The 7,881-nt window shown below is 41.7% G+C and overlaps 1 long non-coding RNA gene across 1 annotated transcript; it reads right to left on the bottom strand.

Annotated features, from left to right (window-relative positions):
• Positions 1 to 1,481: 1,481 nt before the first annotated feature.
• On the bottom strand, positions 1,482 to 7,847 carry LOC104949388 (uncharacterized). Its single transcript, XR_798798.1, has 3 exons — positions 7,756 to 7,847; positions 5,184 to 5,281; positions 1,482 to 4,940 (listed from the first exon to the last, which is right to left on the bottom strand). It is a non-coding gene; the product is annotated as an uncharacterized lncRNA (long non-coding RNA).
• Positions 7,848 to 7,881: the final 34 nt, after the last annotated feature.

A 7,881-nucleotide genomic window follows, 5' to 3' on the forward strand; every position in this document is an offset into this window, starting at 1 on the left:
AGATGACATCACACCGTCAGTCAGACCATCTGTCTCCGCTCGGGGAACATTAATAATACAAATATTAATAAATAATAATTCCCACTTTCCCTGTCAGGACACGAGTACTTCAACTATTTTACCGTGAACAAAAGAAGGAAATGAACAGGACAAATAATATCTTCCACTTAAATTATATTAAGAACTGAACACTAATTATAAATAAAATATTGTTGAAAATTAAACGAGAGAAATATCACACACACACACACACACACCTAAATAAAACCAATATCCTCAAAGAAACACTACCTTGATATAAAAAGTGTAATAAATAAATATTTAGGACAGATTTTTAGTAAAATAAACAATTTGTATTTTGCGACATTAAATCACAGAAGTTAAAATAATTAAACCTCAGCTTCGCTCCGTACGAACAGAAGCTTTGTGCATTGGATTTGTATACAAAATTAAGATTAGCCGGATATAGTATACGTCAATATTATTCTGTTATTGTAGTTCATTTTGGGTATTCTAATTTGTTTTGCATTTTTCATATTGTGTATTTTTTAGAGACTTCTTTCTACTGTGTCCTGAGTCCTGGATCCTCTATCCTGAGTCCTGGATCCTGAGTCCTGGATCCTCTATCCTGAGTCCTGAGTCCTGGATCCTCTATCCTGAGTCCTGGATCCTCTATCCTGAGTCCTGGATCCTGAGTCCTGGATCCTCTATCCTGAGTCCTGAGTCCTGGATCCTCTATCCTGAGTCCTGGATCCTCTATCCTGAGTCCTGGACTTTGAGTCGTGGCTGAACCTGTCTCTGTGGTCCTGCCTGACTCTCATCATACTACTTCCCTGATGGCTTCCACAGGATTGTTGACATCCTCGTGGATTCATCTTCTTATTACAGACACATGCATTTCCAAACATTTGGACTACCCTATGCTGTAAATGTATTATCTCTTCAATTTACACACGGCATCTATTGCACGTCTGTCCGTCCTGGGAGAGGGATCCCTCCTCTGCTGCTTTCCCTGAGGTTTCTCCCATGTTCCCCTTTAAACTGTGGGTTTCTCTGGAAGTGTTTCCTTGTACCATGTGAGGGTCTAGGACAGAGGGTCTAAGGACAGAGGGTCTGAGGACAGAGGGTGTCGTATTGTCATACTGATATTCTGTACAAACTGTGAAGTCCACTGAGACAAATGTAACATTTGTGATATTGGGCTATATAAATAAACATTGATTGATTGTGTATTTCTTTTTTTTTGCTGCAAGTACAAAACAATATTCCAATTTCTGATTAATAAAATATAAACTAATCGGACATAGTGATCTCAAGATATTAAAATGATTGATCACATGACTAGTGAATCTTCAGGCTCACTAATGCAGAAGAAGCTTTTATGAGGACATTGTGACTTTTTGGCCTCTTCCCTCAAATCCCATAACACGTTAGTTCCCCCCTGGTTTGTGTTGTGCATCAGACAGAGATAAAGACACGAGTCAGAAAGAACGAGCCTGTTTATTAGCCCTCATGTTAATCATCAACATCATCATCATCATCCATCTTCCTCTCCCTCGGCCACCGACAGTCCCGTGGCTCGGGTTCATACAACTCTATCTGTCAATAGAATCTAATAGAAAAATCTGCAGGTTACAGTTAGGACGTTTGTCCATTAGAAAAACAACAGAAACCAAGAAACCAAAAGAGCTCCCCGTCACCCCTTCAGGACGAGGGGTGGGGGCGAGGAAGATCTAAACCGGGGAGGCGGCAACTTTATAGCCAGACTCTGGATTTTGGGGTCTCAGCCGGGATCAGATTCGAAGCCTTGATCTGAGGCTGGAGACCGAGCCGCCGTCAACTCCGGTGATTTTTAATTATTACCCGGGGAGTAAAACCCCGTCACTACAGCTCTCCTCGCCTCGGAGTCGCCACGCCAACGGGCTGCGGGAGCGCTCAACACCACGATAACGCTCACATGGTCCGATTACAGACAAATAAAAAGTCCCGGCAGTTTTTTTTAAAGCGTGGCGACGTCCGTTGAGACGCAAACAGACAGACAAGAAGAAGAGAGAGACAGTTAGCCTAGCAGTCTTGAGAAAATAACACACTCAGCTTCTCTTTGCAAAATCGGTTAGACACAACATGTGAATTAAACAATATCATTTTTTTAACAGGATAACAAAGTACATTTTTTAAACTGGAGAGCACCCGCCAGAGTGGAAAATTTACACAAACCATATTATCTTATCGACAAACTGAATATTCAAAACTGGAGATTTAAATAGACCCCCTGCACAGGAGAACGCATTATTATCGTTGTCATTATTATTATTATCGTCATCGTCACACATACAAGAAGCAGAACCACTGATTCAAAATTCAACTCAACAGACGCCAGATCTCCCTCAACGCATGACAAACCTCTCTGTGGTCCGACACACAAATACACAATGCTAACACACACACTGCTAACACACACACTGCTAACACACACAAGGCTAAAGGCTGGAATCACCCCTCTACAAAGGTATGCTGAAGGAGGCGTTATGGGTTAAACCTGAAACTCTGAACAAAAAAATACTTTGCGTTTGTACATGTGTTTAAAAATATCCGAAATAACGTTTGAGAGACATAACCCAGCCTTAAGGACACACAACAAACAGCTCACACACACCCCCCCCCCTTTGGCTAACAACGTTCACACACAGTTAAGCTAACAAACATACAGCACCATTAAACTACAACACACACAGTTTTGCTAATGAAGTCCAGCTAGCATATTATGCTAGCTAACTAGCTTAAAATGCTAAAAAAAACGAGCTAACAAACATTCGGCTAATTCAGGGTGATTTTGGAACGCTGACACATTATTCAAAGATGTTGCTCCCTTAGCTAGCCCGGTCACTAACGTATATAAATGGATATAATTGTTTCACATTGTTCCGGCAGTTTGTTGGCAGGTTGGATTAGCTTCTTTTTAGGTAGCAGGTTGGATTAGCTTCTTAGCAACGTGGAATCTATTGGGGATTTTTAGGAAGTAAATGCCGGCAAAGGTTCTTTAGAGCTAACAGACAGCTACCTAGCAGTCACAACACACACGGTTTTGCTAGCGTCATATGCTAGCTTACTAGCTGCCTATGCTAAATTACTAGCTATCAAACATTCGGCTAATTTAGGGAGATCTTGAAACGCTGAGACATTATTCAAAGATGTTGCCCCCTTAGCTAGCCAGGTAACTGACGTAGACAAGTGGATATAAAGCAGATATAATTGATTTTAATTGTTTCAAATTCATTCGGCATTTTGTTGGCAAGTTGTATTAGCTTCTTTTTACGTAGCAAAGTGGGGCTTTTTTTTTTTTTTTTTTAGGAAGTAAATGCCAGCAAAGGTTTTTTGGAGCTAACAGACAGCCACCTAGCAGTCACAACACACAGTATAGCTAACACACATCTATGCCCAGTTAGCTCATGGGAATACATTTGCAATTGTTATATTGCCAGCGCACTAACAAATTAAAGTTTGGAAAAGCTGAGAAATATTCACAAATGTTGCTTCGTTAGCTAGCTATCGATTGGTATTATATAAATTGGCCTAAATGAGTACATCGTAATAGTTTTTCATTGTTATGGCAGTTTGTTAGCGGCTACAACTAGCTTCTTTTTAAGTGGATGAATGGATGTTATGAGTGTATTTGGGGTTTTACGTAATTCTGATGAAGGTTCTTTGGAGTCTTTGCTAGTTCTAGATGAAATTTAAAATATTTCCTGAGTGACAAGAGCGTTATGTACTAATAACTCTGGTATTTGAGATGTGTCGTGGGTTAGCCGAAACGAACACATGAACAAAAAGAAGGATTTTAGTCTCCGCTTTCTTCCAACGAAAAATGTTAACGCACACATTCAGTACAATCTAATTTACAAGAAAAACAGAAACAGCTAATCCACCACATGCACTCAGCTAACATACAGTTGAGGTAAAGCACATCTCGTTGCTAACAAGCTAGCTCGCCCGTTTAGCTAACGCACAATCTAATAGAATCGATAACTTCATTGTTCAGCTCCTGACACTTCGTCTACAAACAAATCGACAAAGTAGAAATACGGAGCCAAGTTACAACAACAATAATAAAGTTTCACTTTGTAAGAAAATAGTAATTCTCCCCATGTTTAAATGAGGGCACGTGGTGTCGGCGGGAGATCAGGACACAAACTGCTTGACCACAGAGAGATCTGGCTTTAGACAACACGCAATATAGATCGTCATTTATTCATCATCACATCATAAAAACTAAAGAATCACTATAGAGATACAGGAATAAGAACTATCATCAAACCAAAACAATAAACGCGTCATTGCACCTCCAAGATGGTGACTAAACAGGTAAAATTAGAGAACAGACCCAGCGAGCACAAATTTAGTACAAAAAATAACTGACGGTAAAACATTAGATTTCCATCCGACGCTATTAAAATATTTCTATGCCAAAATAAAAAAAAATAACTGAGAGTCAACACACACACAATCTGACGCATGCTTAAAAACATTATCATAAACAAAAATGTCTTACTCAAGACTGCTAAGCCTCATACCGTTGTCTTAGTGGAAAATAAAACTAGACAAAATATAGATTATACTGGATTTTTTTGTTCGAAGCCACACTGATACATCTTTAAGTTCAAGTTTGATAAAAAATAAAACAAAAAGAAAAACCAGGCCTACACCGTGGAGAGCGAAAGACCGGAGGCTAGTCCCAAAAAATCTGCCTGACAAAATATTTCGACTTTGTAAAGTTAAAAAACAGAAAAGAAGAGAGTTCGTGATTTTTCAGTTAATCCTTAGTTTTCTCTACAAAAGGAAGGAGGAGGAAGCGGCAGAGCGATGCTAGGAAACCCCGATTCGGTTTGCAGTTGACGACCAATCGGAGGCCTTCGCCGGTGAGGGAGGAGCCTCTAGTGATCCTGCAGGGACAGGAAGTGACATCACAGGCGCACCATCACTCCATCAGATTACATAAACAACCTTTCTTTAAAAATACCTGAACAAAAGCCAACATTTGAATAAAATAGTGGGATTCATTCAGTTGGACAGCAACCAATAGTATGGCAGCAAACAAACATTTCCCAAATTGGGATCAATAAAGTCTTGTTTGTTTAGCTAAAAACAACCATTGTTGACTGTTGGTCAGCAGGTATTGAACCTACCTGTATCTGGGCGGCGTTCCACAGGTAGGGCTGCGTTCTGTAATATTCTGCTAACGCTGCGGTGTAGTCCGGCACCGAACTCTGCTGAGACGACTGACCTGGGAACACACAACAACACGTCAACAATCAGATAACGCCCAACATGACTAGCAAACAGAATGACAAACACAGTAAAGCTAACGGTAAAGCTAACGGACAAAGTAAAGCTAACAGTAAAGCTAACGGTAAAGCTAACAGACAACAGTAAAGCTAACAGTAAAGCTAACGGACAAAGTTAAGCTAACGGACAAAGTTAAGCTAAACGGACAAGTAAAGCTAACAGACACAGTAAAGTAAAGCTAACAGACACAGTAAAGCTAACAGTAAAGCTAACAGTAAAGCTAACGGACAAAGTTAAGCTAACGGACAAAGTAAAGCTAACAGTAAAGCTAACGGACAAAGTAAAGCTAACAGTAAAGCTAACAGTAAATCTAACGGACAAAGTTAAGCTAACAGTAAAGCTAACGGACAAAGTAAAGCTAACGGACAGACTAAAGCTAACAGTCAGGCCCGGTTCCAGAACAAAATGACTCAGGGTGCATCTGAGATTAGAGAGGGTGCAGTGGTAAAAAGCTATTTTTATAAGTGGGGAGTGGACCTAACACCCTCTAGGGGGGTCTTCACCTCCTCTAGGGGGGTCCGGGAGCAGATTTTTTTTTAAATATTGAAGTTAAAAGCATCAATCTGGTGCACTTTGAGAGAAACATGAAGAGATCTAAGGATACATCTCAACACCCAGATGAAACACAACTGTAAGCAGATTTATTTTTTCTTTATGGATATTTTAAAAATGACTCCCCTTTCGAACCGAAATGTCTACATGCATAGCAGAAGATGGCATCTTTTTTTACATGAATATTCCAGCCAATCTCTGTTTTGAAACAGAGATTGATGAGCTGCAACATGAGCGCCTTACCCCACTGTACAGGCGAGTTGGGTACTTTTTTAAATATACCTGGGCAGGCTCTGTTTTGCCGAGGTCCTCTGGCACTTGCGGGCCGCAGAGGGGTGGCGTGTTTGGGGAAACGAAGACGGCTGCGGCTGCTCCGCCTCCGTGGGCGAGGCGGGCAAAGCCGGCGAGTCGGGCGTTAGTGTCCACGACAGTGGCCGCGGGTAACGTAATGTCCCCATGATCTCTGTTATTACCTGCAGTAGATGCAGTGTTACTGCTGGCGATAAGGGCTGGTTGTTTTAACCATTTTCTGATGTCAATCATTGACTGCTGTGTAAGCACCTTGCAGATGACGAACACGCAGCGGCACAGGTCACGCGCGCCTGACATAATAACGTTACCGTTTAAATTGACCAAATAAATGCAGCAGACAATGTTATTTAACCACAATTACAATTTATTTTATTTCAACTATATTCTTATTATTTTTCACTTTTTTCACTTTTTATTTTTCTAATGAGGGTGCATAACGACTCAACTGAGGGTGCAATGCACCCTTATGCACTCCCGTAGAACCGGGCCTGCTAACAGCTAAGCTAACGGACAAAGTAAAGCCAACAGCTAAGCTAACAGACAAAGTAAAGCCAACAGCTAAGGTAACAGACAAAGTAAAGCTAACGGACAGAGTAAAGCTAACAGTAAAGCTAACAGCTATACTTTGTCCGTTAGCTTTACTAACAGAAACACATTTGTTTACATAACGTAGATAGTTTAGTAAACCAGTTTGAACCCTAGCATTCTAGCTAATAAACTACTTGAGACAATAACACAAGAACCGATGCTCCGGTACTAAGTCCTGAAACACTGGAGGGAGCAAAGGGATTCTAGCCTCTGCAGACCATTAGCCGCTTTCACACCAAGTACTTTGCCGTACATAGTACCGAAGCTTAGTACCCCATGGCACTAAGTACAGATCGCGTTCACACCGGAATAAGTCCCTGAGGGAAGATTACACAAATTAAGCCGCTGACGTCACTTCGTCTTCCTCTGCTCTGGGTTTACTGGCAGGCCGCAAACAACTTCACGGCGTATACTGCCACCCGAAGTCCCCGGCCGGAAGTCCCCGGAGTTGGGGACTGGCTTCAGTAGAAGCTGCTGGGACTCCCAGCAGCTTCTAAATCACCAGAATGCCGACACCTCCTCATCTCCACCGCTCCCATGTATTCTTTTGTGTTGCCATAAGCCAGTCTCTCTGCGTTTGTGCGCTGGGCGAATGCTAATGCTAATAATGTTAATGCGAGCAAATACAATGGCGGCTTCACAAAAATTTTCAGAGTTTTACGGGGGGGGGGTTTGCAATCCGCCCAGCCAATAGAAATTGGTACTTTTTTTCTCCCCATGAAAGTCCCTGTTCTCTAGCAGGGACTGAAAGTGGGGGTAAAAGTTCCCGGCACTAAGTACTCTTTTTGGTGTGAACGCAAAATAAGGGGTACGAACGGAACTAAACAGGAAAAGTACGGGGAAAAGTACTCCGGTGTGAACGTGCCTGTTGACATGCACTAAAACCTATAGAACACACTAAGGAAGAGACAGAAAGCATGAATGAGCCTCTCTAACAGCTCAGAGAGAGGCGGCTCGTACTCTGTTTCTTGTAGTAATCCTCCCAGGCCTTACTGTAGTCCGTCATCTGGGGCTGGCTCTGCTGACCTGCACACACACACACACACACATTAACAACTTACACACTTTGAATGCAATGTGTGAAAC

The sequence above is a fragment of the Notothenia coriiceps genome, unplaced genomic scaffold, assembly GCF_000735185.1.
Source record: "Notothenia coriiceps isolate Sejong01 unplaced genomic scaffold, NC01 NC01_scaffold00016067, whole genome shotgun sequence".
NCBI classification, from domain to species: domain Eukaryota; kingdom Metazoa; phylum Chordata; class Actinopteri; order Perciformes; family Nototheniidae; genus Notothenia; species Notothenia coriiceps.